This window comes from Pleurodeles waltl, chromosome 7, assembly GCF_031143425.1.
Source record: "Pleurodeles waltl isolate 20211129_DDA chromosome 7, aPleWal1.hap1.20221129, whole genome shotgun sequence".
Classification (NCBI taxonomy): Eukaryota; Metazoa; Chordata; class Amphibia; order Caudata; family Salamandridae; genus Pleurodeles; species Pleurodeles waltl.
The window spans coordinates 1381781199-1381795960 of record NC_090446.1 but is presented as its reverse complement, the minus strand read 5'-3'; the positions used below and the strand labels follow the sequence as shown (position 1 = coordinate 1381795960).

Sequence of the window (14762 nt, the reverse complement as noted above, 5' to 3'; positions counted from 1 at the left end):
GCAATTTTCTTTGAGCCACTCCGGTGCCCTACAGAAGTGAGCTCCCACAGAGGCAAAAAAAAGGGGTCTCCGAAGAAAAACTTACTTACCTTCAGTAACGCCATAACTGGGAGAGAAGATCTAGCCACAGATTCTGTACTTTAAAATATTCATAGGTGTCTGACTGGATCTGGAATTTTTTTTGAGCAATCCTCTTCTGTGCTGGTAGGTGGCTTTGTTCGACTTAACGTGGTATTGTTGGCAAGGTCCGTGCTGGAAGTGAGACGCGCCGTGCCCACATAGGGACCACCCGAGCGCGCTGACCTCTTCGCTGACTGTTTTTACACACCAGAAAGAGAGCCAAGCTGAGGAAGAATGACTAGTGTGTCAAAAGTGAAGATCCTTGTAGTCGCACATGAGATGTCCCATATCGATCACTGAATTGAGAGAGGGCAGTGGTCAGCAGAACCACCAAAAAGCATTGGCAAAAGCAGGAAGAAGTTGTAGGGAAGTTTGCAGGATTTTGGGGACCAGCAAGGTCCTAGCAACTCGAACCTTGGAGGGAAGTCAAGGCTGGCCCTCAGCAAGCAGGAGGAATCGTAGGAGAAGGAGCCGCCATGAGGACCCACTGGCAGCAGGCACAGAAAGGCCTCAGCAGCACAACACAGAAAGAGTCCCACGCAGTAGGAGTTGCAGGGTGGATGCTGTTCTTGGAGCTGCAGAGTGCTGGAGGCTGGGGCTTCTTGGAGCGTGAAGGTCTTCTAGAGGAAGAGTCAACAAGCCTTGGTAACGGCAACAGATGCGGGCACAGGGGTTCTGTCCCAGTGGGTACAGCAAGGACCCACTGTCTCCCAAGTTGGATTGAAGACAAGATGGACTCGGAGAGGCTCACAGAACTACCACTTGTGTAGCAGAGCCTTTCGATGTCTGTGGAACAATAGGATCCACCAGCGGTCGTTGTCATTGAGCTGCCTGCAGATGCAGGGGAGTGACTCCTTCACTCCAAGAAAGATTCTTTCTTGCTTCCTAGTGCACACAGAGGCCTTAGGAACCTGGAGGATGCACAGCTACGGATGTTGCAAAAATCTTGCAGGAGCTGGAGAAGAAATAAGTTACTAACCTATAACTGTGGTTCCCCAGTATTGGAAACTTTCATAGATTCACATGCTTGAATCCTTCCCAGTCATTGAGACGGGAGTCCCCGGTGTAATACAGAAGCAATGCTCAGTTGCATATAAACATTACATGCATTAGGCCTTTAACTTAGAAATATATCACAGTCATTTTGCAAAAAAGGACCAAACTCTAAAAACAACCAATCAGATTACACCACCTTCTAGAACCCTCCTGTGAAGAGCTGCCTTCCCTCAGATTTTCCAAGCATTAGTGCTGTAATATAAGTACTACTGAGAGAATGGAGGTGAGCTCCACAGAGGTGGGTGGGTCGAATGTGAATCTATGAAAGTTTCCAATACTGGAGAACTACAGTTACCCCTTAAGTAACTTATTTCTTACTCCAGTATTGGAACTTTCATAGATTCACGTGCTTGACTCAGAATAGCAAGCAGTGAGTAGCACATTTTCTGCATGTACAATATCCACATACTGTTATTTAAGAGACAGTGTGAACAGTTCTTACAGCTTTTGATTGTAGTTTAGAGTCTGGAGAACTGAAAGTTATTATGTTATAGAAAATGTGACATGAAACAGTACAAGCGGATGGAGGGAACAACAAATGGCTCACCTTTATTGGAACAGATGTCTAAGGACTGCTTTTCCAACCTTGCATCTTGGAGCGACTCTGTGTCCAGGAAATAGTGCCTTGTGAAAGTACATGCTGTCGTCCACGTTGCAGCTCGACAGATGTCCGGTATCAATACACCTGAGAACAATGCACAGGATGTGGATATGGCTCTGGTGGAATGTGCACGTACTTTAGTATCCAATGTTGGGCCAGCATTCTGATGGCAAAAGACGATTGCATTTTTTTAATCCATCGAGAAATAGTCTGTTTAGTTACTGGGTATCCTTTTCTAGGGGCACTAAAGGCTATGAACAGCTGGTTTGTTCTACTAAAGGTTTTCGTCCTGTCCAAATAAACGTTGATGCATCTCTTTGGATCAAGTGAGTGTGAACGAAGGGATCTCTCTGCACCAGTCTGGGGCTTTGGGAAGAATGACTTCAGTACTACAGGTTCATTAAAATGAAAGTCTGACAGCACCTTCGGGATGAATTTAGGATTAGAATAACCCTGTAGTTTTTAAATTGTAAGAAGGGCTTCTGTATTGTAAAAGCCTGGATTTTGCTGACCCTACATGCGGAAGTAAGGGCAAGGAGGAGCGCCACCTTTCAGGTGAGGTATATGATGTCCACCCTATGTATAGGCTCGAAGGGCTCCTTCATCAGCTGGCCCAGGACTATGTTAAGTTGCCATGCCGGAGGAGGGGCTTTCACCGGAGTAAAGGATCTGAAAAGACCTTTAAAGAATTGTTATATCAGCCTTTGCAAACAGAGATGGTTTCCCGGACATTTTCCTACATTGAGAAATGGCTGCCAGATTAACTTTGATGGACGCATGGACAAGCCCTGAGCGTGCTAGCTGTAACAAGTATGGTAAGACCTTTTACAGGGCAGAGGAGAGAGGGTGTATATTCATGGACTCGCACCACAGACAAAATCGTTTCCACTTTAGGCGGTATGCTTTATTTGTGCTATCCGCCTGTGCTTTAGCAAGAATGTCCTTGCAATCCTTTGGTATGTCTAAGCGGCCAAATTCATTGAATTCAGGAGCCATGCCGATAAGCTCAGAGATTTGGGATCCGGGTGTCTTACCTGTCCCTGGTTGATGGTGAGCAACTCTGGAATTGGCTTTATCTTGATGGGCGGACATGAAGATAGTAGCAGTAACTCGGTGTACCAAGGTTGAAGTGGCCACGCTGGAGCTATTAGAATTATCTGGCAGGGTTCTGACTTGATCTTCCTGATTACTCTTGGGAGGAGGGGAATTGGAGGAAAGGCGTAGGCATAAATCCCTGACCATGCGATCGAAAAGGCATCCCCAACCGACCCTTGTTGGTGATGCCAACTTGCGTAACATCGGCATTTGGCATTCAGGGAGGTTCCAAAAAGATCCAGGTTCGGTTTGCCCCACCGGGAGAATATTCCGTCCAGTGTCTTCTGGTCCAAGTCGGGAGGAGATGTGTTTAACCTGCTTAGCGAATCTGCAATGGAATTATGAAGGCCTGGAACATGCTCCGCTGTTATGTGCACTGAGTGTTGAATGCACCAACTCCAAATGGTTTGTGCTTCTCGCGACAGTAGGTGGAAGTGAGTTCCTCCGTGTTTGTTTATGTAGTGCATTGTGGTGGTATTGTCCGTCCTGACAAGCACTGCTGATCCGTGAATTCTCAGAAGGAAGGCTTGCACTGCAAAATACACTGCTCTCAATTCGAGAAGGTTGATATGAAGAGTGTGGTGAGAGAAAGGCCATTTGCCACTTACTCGAAGGTCCTGCAGACATGCCCCCCCACATCCATTCATTGACACGTCTGTCGTTATGATTAGCGGAGGAATCTGAGGTAAGAAGTGTAGTCCGCTTAAATGTTTTTGGGAACTGTCCACCAATCGAGAGAAGCTATCTTGAGTGGAGTTATCCGGATTATGTCCTGGAAGGATCCTTGCGCTTGTTTCCATTGCTTGTCCTGCTCCTCTTGAATTTGACGCATGTGATGGCGACAATGGGGAATGAGGTTTATACAAGATGACATAATCCCTATTAATGATTTGTAGCATCGAACTGAAAGAGACTTTCTTCTTCTTTGAATTTGTATCGCTAGGGAGATTAGCTTCTCCTGTCTGTCCAGTGTTGGGTAGGCTTTGGTTTGTTCTGTGCCTAATACTGCGCCCAGGAAGGCTAGCCTTGTTGAAGGTTGGAGTAGTGACTTCTCCTGGTTGAGAGTGAGGCCCAAGCCCTTGAAAAGGCGTCAGGTTGCTCTGACGGACCTGTATGCTGACTGGGGCTTTTACTAGCCAGTTGTCCAGATAGGGAAAAATGTGGTGTCTCTTGCGTCTCAGGTAGGCTGCGACAGAAGCCAGATATTTGGTAAAGATCTGCAGTGAGGACTTGAGTCCAAAGGGAAGGACCTTGAATTGAAAGTGCCTGCCGGCTACCATGAATCTCAGGAACTTTCTGTGTCTTGGGTGAAGGGGAATATGGAAGTAGGCGTCCTGAAGATCCAGGGAAGCCATATAGTCTGCTCTGTTTAGAAGCTGCAGGATGTCTTGCAATGTGACCATACCGAAAGTTTGCTTTTTTAGGTATTTGTTTAGCTCCCTTAAGTCTAAGATTGGCCTCCACAAACAAGACTTTTTCAGAATCAGGAAGAAGCAGGAGTAGAAGCCTCTCCCCCTCAGGGAATAGGATACAACTTCTATTGCTCCTTTGCTCAACATCGTCTCCACTTCTAAGTTGAGAAGACGCAAATGTCTTTGTTGCACCTGGGACGGTGGCATCACTGGGGGTATCTGAATGAACTCTAGGAGGTGGCCAAATTGTATTACATCCAGTACCCATTTGTCCATGGTTATTTGATGCCAGCGATAAATATGATGTTTCAACATTCTCTGAAAATCTGAAGGGGAAGAACGAGAGGTAGCCGGTGCTTGAAGACAGTCATTGCCTAGGGCGGCTTCTTTCCTCTGTGAGAAGGTCTGCTGTAAGCCACTGGGAGCGGTGCCTTTGCTGATACTGGGGCATGGCAGTGTGGAAAGTGGTGGAGTATGATGGATATCTGTACTGTTGGTATACTCCACAAAATGAAGGTTGCCCTCTGCCCTTGGCTCCACCAAAAGGTACTTTCCTAAACTGCAGAGTGCCCAACGGTCTGGCGGTCTCTCATTGTCTGACTTTATAGTTTGAAGCGTGTCAAACATGCTTCTCAAATAGCGCCTTTCCATCGTAGGGAAGATCTAAAATCTTTGGACCTCAGGTCAGAAATTAGTGGCTTTGAGGCACCCTTGGCGCCTCAAAACTACCGATCCAGCTAGCAGTCTAAAGACCATGGCGGCGATGTCAAGTGCGCAGTCAATTTCTGCAGAGGAATGTTGCCCCTCCATGAGCACCTTTTTGGTCTCTATGTTGGTACTCTCCGGAAGTTCTTCCAAACATTGAGTTATGTCCGACCACAGTTGCCTATTGTATCTGCAAGAAGCGCTAGAGAATTGGCAGCTTGTACCACCATGGCAAAAATGGAGGAAAAACGCTTTCTGATGCTATCTAGGCGCCTCCCTTCCTTATCTGGTGGCCGTTGCGCTGCCTGTGAGATGACGGAGTGCGGTTTTGGATGGCCCCTTAGGCAGGCAGGAGCGTCATCCATTGACTTGTACTTCTTATCCAGTTTAGGTAACACTGGAGGTACTGTTGCAGGGTTATGCATTATCTTCAAACCCTAACTCCAGACATGGTCAATTATTGGAACAGCTCTGACCTTTTTTCTGTGAGGTTGTTTGAAATCATACAGGAAACAGTCCTGCTGAGTTGCAGACATCGGTAAATCGAATTACGTAGCTGCCCTTTCCAGCAGGTTGTGAAAACCACCAATATCCTCAGGAAGAGATTCCACTATAGGTGTCCCAGGAGAGGCAGGTCCTGGAATTATATACTCATCCCATTCATCTTGTGGTGTATGGATTTTACCCTCCTCGCCTTCTTCGTCCGAAGAAGTTTGACCTTGCGCAGGTACAGACTGGGGGGAAGACCGCAGGCGAGGAGAAGTTAACATCTGCAGCTGCTGAAACTGCTGAGGGGTTGATGGTATGGTGGGAATCATTGGTTGCTGCACAGATGTAGCTATTGGTGGAAAACGTTCCCTATAATCCGCCAACACTGCTTGCAAATCCGACACTAAGCCGGAAGGTAGACATACCAGTCCTTGCAGTTGCTGCTGTTGTGGCTGCTCGTAATACTGCTGGTCATAGTAAGAATCATCATCAGAGTATTCCTGACATTTGACCCGTAATTGTGAAGGACTTCTGGCCACACCATATAGCCCATCATCCTCAGAGTCATCTTCATCCAAAAGGTGTGAACGTAACAGTCTCAATACCTTACTTGGAGACGTAAGGGATGGGGTCAAACGATGCTTTGCAATCTAATCTACTCAGTCGATTAGAAAAGACAATGTAGACGGTGTCTCTGTCTCTTTGTAGGTGTTTTCTTGATCGCTGACGAGAGGTGAGTTGTCATCGTCGACGGTGGTGGCGCCGACAAGGTGATCGTCGATGGAGGCGTCGTCTACGGAAGTGTCATCGACAGAGGTGTGGTCGACGGTGGGAGCGTCAGTTGAGCCATCAACGAGTGTTCCATTGACGGTAGCGTAGACATGAGGATCATCGACGAGATAAGCAGTGTCGACAGAGACTGTAGTTGTGTTGATGAAATGGGGCGCACCGTCGACGAGGATGAAAAGACCGTCGACGAGGACTCTGTTGAAGCTGCCATCGACATAGATAGATATGGTGACGACGGTAGATGTAGTCGTTGATGCGTGAGCTGTCGACGGTGCAGAGGCTGGCTTCTTGAAAGTATGCTTTATCCGCACAGGCAGCGTTGGGGGCTCAGAGAGGGTTTTCTTTTTTGTTTTTAATTGGGGATCTGACCCCTTCGATTTCTCCGACTGCGACAAATGCTTCTTTGAAAGGCTACGAATTTTTGAGGAACCCTCAGTTGACTTTTTAGGTACCTTTCTACGAGGTTCGTCAGTGGCAGTTGATTCCTCAGAATGTCTCTTCACAGGTGTCTTGGTGACAGACATAGAAGATGAGGCACTATCATTATCAGAGACCGGATTGTCTCTAGATTTCAACTTTTGCAGCCAAAGGAGAAGACGACCCTCTCTGTCTTTTAAAGTTTTAGTTGAAAATGTCCTACATACCTTACAGTCTCTGGTTTTATGGTTAGGATAGAGACCGTATATGCAGTCCTTATGCTGGTCATCCACATGTAGCCTCTTCTTCATGCAGGTAGCATAGGCTCTAAAAAGCCCCTTTTCAGGTGTCTCTGACATGGTTGGTTGTCAGTTTGAAGCAACCAAATGATGAGAATTTCTGAAGAAAATCAATCCAAACATCTCAGAAGAGGTATTTCTGAAAGAAAACTGAGCAGAGCTCAGAGGAGACTCCTACGCACAACATGCAGTGGAAAATATGAGGGAAGGCAGCTCCTCACAGGAGGGTTCTATAGGGCGCTGTAATCTGATTGGTTGTTTCTAGGGTTTGGTCCTTTTTTGCAAAATGACTGTGGTACGTTTCTAAGATAAAGGCCTAATGCATGTAATGTTTATATGCAATTGAACAGTGCTTCTGTATTACACTGGGGACTCTTATCTCGACGACAGGGAAGGATTCAAGCAGGTGAATCTATGAAAGTTCCAACACAATGTTGCAGTGGTAGCCCTCCCAACTGGATACAGTCTTGTTTCAATTCCTAAGGCAGACCAGCAGCGGTTCCGGAGGGCAGGATGCAGAAGTCTTGCAGAGAGTTCATTGTAGAGTCTTGCTCAACAAATCTAGGAATCCACCCTCAGGGGAGTACTTAAATAACCCTGAAAGGAGGTTAGACACTGTCTGGGGTGACCCTCCTATTGGAGGGGTGGGGGACATTGCCCACCTCGCCTAACCAGTCAGATGCTCACAGGGGCCTCTGCACATCTTATTTCCAAGATGTCAGAATTAAGTGGCCACATGGCAGAGCTCTGGGCACCTCCATAGGGGAGGAACTGGACAGGGGGGTGGTTACTCCCCTGTCCTTTGTGTGGTTTCGTGCCAGAACTGGTGGTTCCTGCACTGGTGCAAACCGGTTTATGCAAAGAGGACATCAAATGTGCCCTTCAAAGCAGTCTGGTGGTGCTGAGAGGCCAACCCACCTCAGCCCAGACACACCCACTTCAAAGGGAGAGGCGTTTACACCTCTTCCATATAGGAAATCGTTTGTTCTGTATTCCCCTGCTCGAGTTAGACTCATCAGCTGGAGGGCAGAACAGTGTATAAGGTCAGAGGCAGTATAGCTGGCATGCAGACCCTGCAAGTCTGTACAGGCAGATCAAAGGGGTCCTCTAAGGAACTCCCAGAGTACATGGTATCATGCAACTAACACTGGAATTTGTGTAGTTGCATGCTTCCAACATGTTTGATACCAAACATGCCTAGGTTTGTTGAAGCCATTGTGTAGTTGAACTACTTGTGTTGACCAGGGTCCACTACATACTTTAAATGGCTTCCCCACACATACAAAGCCTAGGGAATGGAGTCTTTGGTTTGTAGGGGCACCTCTGCTCGAGGAGGGGTGTGCCCTCTCACTCAGGACCATGCACCCTGCCCTTGGGCTGAAAGGCCTAACACAGGGGTGACTTACAGTGTCCAAGTGCAGTGACCGCGATATAAGGCAAGCCTTATACCGAAGTGAAAAGGGCATGCCCCATTTCACGCGGGCTGCAGACGCAGTTTGCATGGGCTTCCATGGGTGGCATAATAAACGCTGCATCCCATCGGAGACCCCTGGTGTACCAATGGCCTGGGTACTTAAGTACCATACACTAGGGACTTATATGGGTGCGCCAGTTTGCCAATTGTGGGGTGTAAAAGTTACCATACAACCAAATTTAGAGGAGAGAGCACTGACACTGGGGTCCTGGTTATCAGGATCCCAGTGTACTACAGCTAAACACAATGAAACAAGGCAAAAATTGGGGGTAATTATGCCAGAAAGATGCTACTTTCCTATAGCTTCACCGAAGGTAGGTAACATCTGATAGAGACTCCTAGCTGCAGACTCCTTACCTTAACATGGATACCAAAGCAGTTGCTCCCCAGAGGTTGGTCTGCTGAATATTTTAGTCTAAGAAGTCCTGGAGGACAGAACAAACAAAGTGCCCATCTTGCCTGCCCATTGGACTGTTGAGGCAGTAGTATTTGGCAAACAAGAGCTGTGATGCCCACATAGCTGCTTGAAAAATGTCTAGGACTACGACTCCTCTAGCTAACGCAGTGGTTGCAGCTGTAGCTCTGGTGGAGAAAGCTCTTAAGCCCTCAAGGGGCTATTTCTTGTCCATTGTGGAGCAGATCTTAATGAAAAGGATGATCCACGATGGATGGTTCTCTTTTGAATTGCCTTTCTTTTCTTAGCGCTGACAATCCACCACAGAGTTTTATCATCCACTTGGAATTCTTTAGTATGACCAATATAGAACGATAACACTCTGTCTGGATCAGGACAGCGTAGTGTAGGAAGTTGGCTCTTTATATGATATATAAAAATTAGATATATTGTGCAAGCAGTCCAGGGATTCCCTTACTAGTGGACAGAGGCTTGCTCTAGCAATCACAATGGGCACTTTTAGGGGTTAGTGGGGTCGAGCAGCCTTAGGCTTATCAGAGAGGAGTGTGAGACATCTGCTAACACACACAGACAATAAATGAGACACACGACTCAAGAAGGAGTATGTTTTGCAAGAAAAATCTTTACAGTTTTGAAAATTCGTCAGTGCAATTTTTGGAAGCTGCAATGTTATCCTATAAAGGAAACACAAAGATGGTTAATGGGTACAGCACAGCGACTTACAGGACGGATCTCCTGGAGGTGAGTATTGGGCAAGGGTCAGGGCCACACCAACAGGTCACACCGAGTGGAACTGGGGCGGCCGGGTGCAGAGGTGTAGTACGGCATCGGGTGCCCAATTTTAGTCAATGGGGATCGGTCCAGTCGAAAAGATGCTGCAGGTGAAGACTGGGGATGCAGTCGAGGGGAAAACAACAAGTGTGTTCCGATTTTGGGATGTCCGACGATTTGTGACACCTCGAGTCCTCTTCTCCACAGGCCAGGGACAAAGGGTGCATCGGTGTCTAGAGGCATTGGGTTTTCTCCACCAGAGAACTTGTGGTTGAGGGCGCCTGCGTTCTAAGGCTGCAGGTGGTGTCAGTGATTTCACAGTGGGCAAGTCCAAGGCTGGCTTTGTCTATGGAGGGCTGGGGGACCACGTTGGCACCGTTAGTCCACTTCAACTCCGGCTGGGAGGCACAGGAGCAAGGTGCTTTGAGGTGTCGGGTTTGCAGCAGTCCGGAGTTGTCCGAGTTCTTCTTGGAGTGCCTGCAAGATGCAGGGGAGCAACTCTGCTGCTCCACAGGAGTTCCTGGGTCTTTGTTGAAGGCAGACAGGGCTCTCAGACTTTTGGGGGCACAGCAGCTTGCAGGATGAGTCTACCTTAGGGCAAATCGGTGTGAACAGCAAACAGGGCTGGGGCTACGTCAGGTGCTTCTTCCTAGGGCTTTGCTTATGCTGCTCTTGGGTGTCCTTCGTAGGTCAGCAGAAATCTGCTTTCCCGGTGCCAGGGGCTCCCCTAAATACTGCATTTACGGGTGTTTAGGGGAGTGTAGGGTAATAGACAATGGGTTACTTACCTCTGGGGTCACCACACTCCTATATGAGCACTTACTGTGGGAAGTGGGCATAACTCTGTCCCAGAGTTCCTGCCTCTGCCGAAAACCAAGATGGCAGATTTATAAATGTAGTGTTAACATCAGGTAGCTCACCTTAGGGGTGGGAATGACCTGAGTGGTGGACACCTCTCTGAATACTTAACTGTCTGCCTACTGCGGTGCCAAATGGGCCCTAGGACAGGGAGGTCAGCATCTCTTCTTTGAGTGAAGCCAGATCTGTATACCAAACGTGGTGGGCTTCTTTGAAGCCCCCTGCCCTGAAATGCAGATTTGCAGGTCATCCTGTTAGGTGGGGTGTGTAAACACCTTTCCCAAAGTAGGCTTTTTCTCTGACCGCCTGAGAGCAAAGGCTCTCACCCTGGGGGACCAGAATCTTGTCCGGTGGTGGGAGGCTGGCTAAAATTAGTCTGTCCCCACACGGGTAGTTGGTAGGTTTTCAGGGGGCACCTCTACCCTCTGGGTGCATGTATTAATAAATCACTGGCATCAATGAAGGTTTATTAATATGAGATGTTTGATATCAAACATCCCTATCTATTTTCATTGAAGCCATCATGTAGCATGAGAACGTGTATTAACCAGCGTCCAGCACATGTACTAAAAAATGGCTTCCCTGTTCACTTACTAGGTCTAAGAATCAACAAAGACATAGCAGGGGCATATATGCTCTTGCAGACATGTCCTCACATTTAATATAATGCACCCTGCCTTAGGGGTGTAAGCCTGCTGTCGGGGTGACTTACATATATTGCATGCAGTGTTGGGGGACATGACACACAAGCTGTGTGCATGTCGTGTTTTCACTTTTAGCTGCGCCAAGACACGCAGCTTGCAATGGCAGTCTGCATGTGCCCGGTGAGGGGTCCCTGAGGGTGGCACTCCGGAGGGTGACACAATACATGCTGCAGCCCTTGGACACCATGCCCTAGGTACAGGGAATTACAAGGGGACCAAAGGTATTGCCAATTGGGGAACAATCGCACAGTTTTAGGGAAAGAGATTTGGCACTGGGGACCTGGTTAGAATGAACCCAGTGCACTTTCAGTCAAAATTGCATCGAATACCAGGCAAAAAGTGGGTGTGACCATGTCAAAAAGGGGCACTTTCCTACATGGAGGTTCTCATCTTCTTTAGACGGTAAGGAGAGGGTTGGCGGGTGGTGTGGGGGGGGGGGGGAGGAGGGAGGGTGATGTTTTGATCGATGTGAATAGGTGTAATCATCTTCGGGAAAAAGGATAAGTAGTATGAGGAAATGGGATTTGATATATGGTGTGGCAGTGCACCCTCCCTGTGTAATACACTTACCAACCCCTTTAGGACTCTTAGGTTTCATTTGTTAAACTTTCAGCTCAACCCTGGGTAGCTGTGGCTCTGAGCAGCAAGGCATACACAACGCAACTAAGTATAAATCATTGAACAGCATCAAAACAATTTAAGAAGAAATCAACAGCACTCAAGAAATCGGACACCAATTTATAAAAATAGACTGCATTTTTACAAGAATTTAGACACCAAATCGAAAAAGATTCACCAGAGGGTTCCCGGAGATATAGAATTTACAAGAAATAATGATTAAAAGCATTTCACTCAACCACAAACAATCACTGGCAAATTCAGCGAATTTGACACTTAGAAATGTTTTCAAGAAAACTTGGGCAAGTGTTGATGCAGTGGAATAGAGTTACTTGGGGCAGGGAGCTAGTTAGGGGCAACAGCAAAGCTCTCAGACACAGTTATCTCCATAGGAGGAGCAGTCTTCAAACAGTTCCAGGCACTTTATCTGCGTTGCAATGGATTCCTATGCAGGGGTCCTGATGCAAGGGATGAAGGATGCTAAAGATGCTTCAAGGATGCTGTGGTTGCAAATGCGCTCAACGGGGCTCTTAGGGTGACTACTCCTCGGTCCCCTAGCACGGATTAGGTGTCACAGACATTCCTTCCTGAGTTGATAGCTCATTCCTTGAGGGTCCCAAGCAGCTCTCTGACAGCACTCCTTGGTTCAGCAAACTCAGGTGCAACTCTGTGCTTGGGTCTAGGTCCTAGGTGCTGCACAGCGGCAGGGATAGCAGCTTTAACACTTTGGGCTACCAACCTGCCCCAGCACGCTTTTTCAGCTGTTGTGCCCCTGTGCTGCGAACAGAAACCAGTCGTCTGGCCCTTAAAGTCACCAGGCTTCGCTGGGCTATGGAGATCACTTCTCCTTGAGAAGGAGACAGCAGGCACAGCCCCTCTCTTTGCTGGCCACAAGGTGCAGCAGGTGCAGTCTTCAACACTGCAGTCTCTGCGGGTCTCTAGGTGTAGCAGGGCAGCACTTCAGTCCGCCTTCCAGGTCAGATGAGATATGAGGTCAGGGATGCCCTCTTTATGCTTGGAAAACGCTCCAAGGGCAGTATGCAGTTGGTAGCCAATGGGCTATCACGTTCCCTCCCACCTGGTGACCACTTCCCGTTGACCATTCTGCCAACTCCCCTAATGGCAAGACCCCTCCCTCGTCATGACCTCACTAGCCCACCCCTAGGGTGTGGCTCCCTTAGGGCAATAGGCCCCTGGGGAATCCTGTTCAGCAACTGGTTTCCCTCTTCGCGCCCCGTGCCAGTGTGTCTGCCTGAAGCCCTCCACCCTAGTGTTACACATTTGCCCTTCAAAGGCGGCTGCCCTTTGAAGACTGCCTTTTGGCGCTAACGCCTATGTGGCTTCCTGCAGGAGGGAGGTAACACCTTCCTGCTATGCAACCACTTATTGTTCCCCTTCCTGAGAGTCACTGGCACTTCTCCCCAGAAGGGCAGAAAGCTGTCTTGTGTAACAGGATCCATGTGTGCCTGGGAAGGCACTGGAGTTCTAAGAATAATTTCGATTTGAGACTCAAGTCGAGCATAATTCAATCTGTTGTTTGATACCTTGGAGTGCCCACTTTGGTCACACAGTTCAGGAGTTAGCATAGCTGAGCGGTCAGCATGTAACCCTGCAGTCGCCAATCAGACGGCTAAGCCTTGCCACCGTATAACTGGCACTCCTGCATTTTTACTGTCAGGACATGTAAACTACATGCCCTGCCACTGTAATATGTTGCACCCCCTAAGGTACTCCAGAGATTTGACCGCCCAAAAATGAGGCTCATGGCCTCATTAAACTCTCAGAGATGGGTTGGGGTCACTCTGGCTCCAGGAAATGCAGGGAAACGCGGAGCAGACTAGTTTCCGACACCAGCACACAGCGAACGAGGTTCGGATTTGTGGTGTCATTCCCTCACATTGTCCAAAGAATGGGAACAGAAGAGAAGTCGAAGAGCGCTTCTTCTTCCTGCCGACTCCTTTTGGGACTTACCTGAAGTAGTCCTGGATTGCAACAAGGCCTGATGGGAGCGACTCCGGAGGCGGTCCCAAGACCTCTGATGCAAATGGGTCCTGGAGCGGCACGAAGTTGCATGGCAAGTGGCCAAGGGCTTCATGGCCTGCTCACAGATAGCCTTGAGGTTTATCATCTTGCACTCCACACATGACATGGACTTGTGGACCCTGTCCAGGTACCAGACACACTAAGAGGGGGTTTGTCACAGACATCAGTCCATGACAGGCGCTACAAAGGTTTGAACCTGGTGGGTTTCTTCAGGGACAAATCTGAAAAAAGATGGGAAAAAGGCACACTAGACTTCAACAAAACATCTAAAGAATTCAGTCAAAAAGTGACTGAGCGGAGCATGATATGGATTTGTGCTGATGACACGGAAAAGAAGGAACTAAGGTCAGCACGCCCGGGTGACGCCTATATAGGCACCGCACAAGTCACTTCTGGTGCGGACGATACAAATTACACCACACAGAGCCAAATGATGCTACCTACATGCACAGAAGGAGATTGCTCAAAAAATGTCCAGATCCAGTCTGATGCCTGGGAATATTCTAAAGAAAGGAATCTGTGGTTCGAAGTCTCTAGCAGATAAATGAAAATTATAAAGACAAATGGACCAACAAATATGAATACTTTAAGAACATTACTTTGTACCAGCAACCCTCATGTGAGGTGGATTAATTAGACTTGTTTATCTACTTGTTTATCTACTGCAGAGCAGGTGCTTGTGGATATGGCTTGAGCATGAATAAGCTATGCCCGTGTTCTTAATAGTTTTAGCAACCCTACTCCAGCACTGTCAAACAATGTTGGATGCTACAACCCTATGGTAAACACCACCATTTTTTATTTTAACAAAAAAAGATGCAATTTGGAGACAACCCACAAGATAGTGGAACTGTATACATACTCATGCAGCTAGTACAGATACAATGTTGTATAGG

At 47.8% G+C, this 14762-nt stretch overlaps 1 protein-coding gene across 2 annotated transcripts in view; it reads right to left on the bottom strand.

Annotated features, from left to right (window-relative positions):
• POLD1 (DNA polymerase delta 1, catalytic subunit) overlaps nucleotides 1-14762 on the bottom strand; it is a 336382-nt gene that overhangs the window by 178892 nt on the left and 142728 nt on the right. The gene's annotated exons all lie outside the window — the stretch shown is intronic.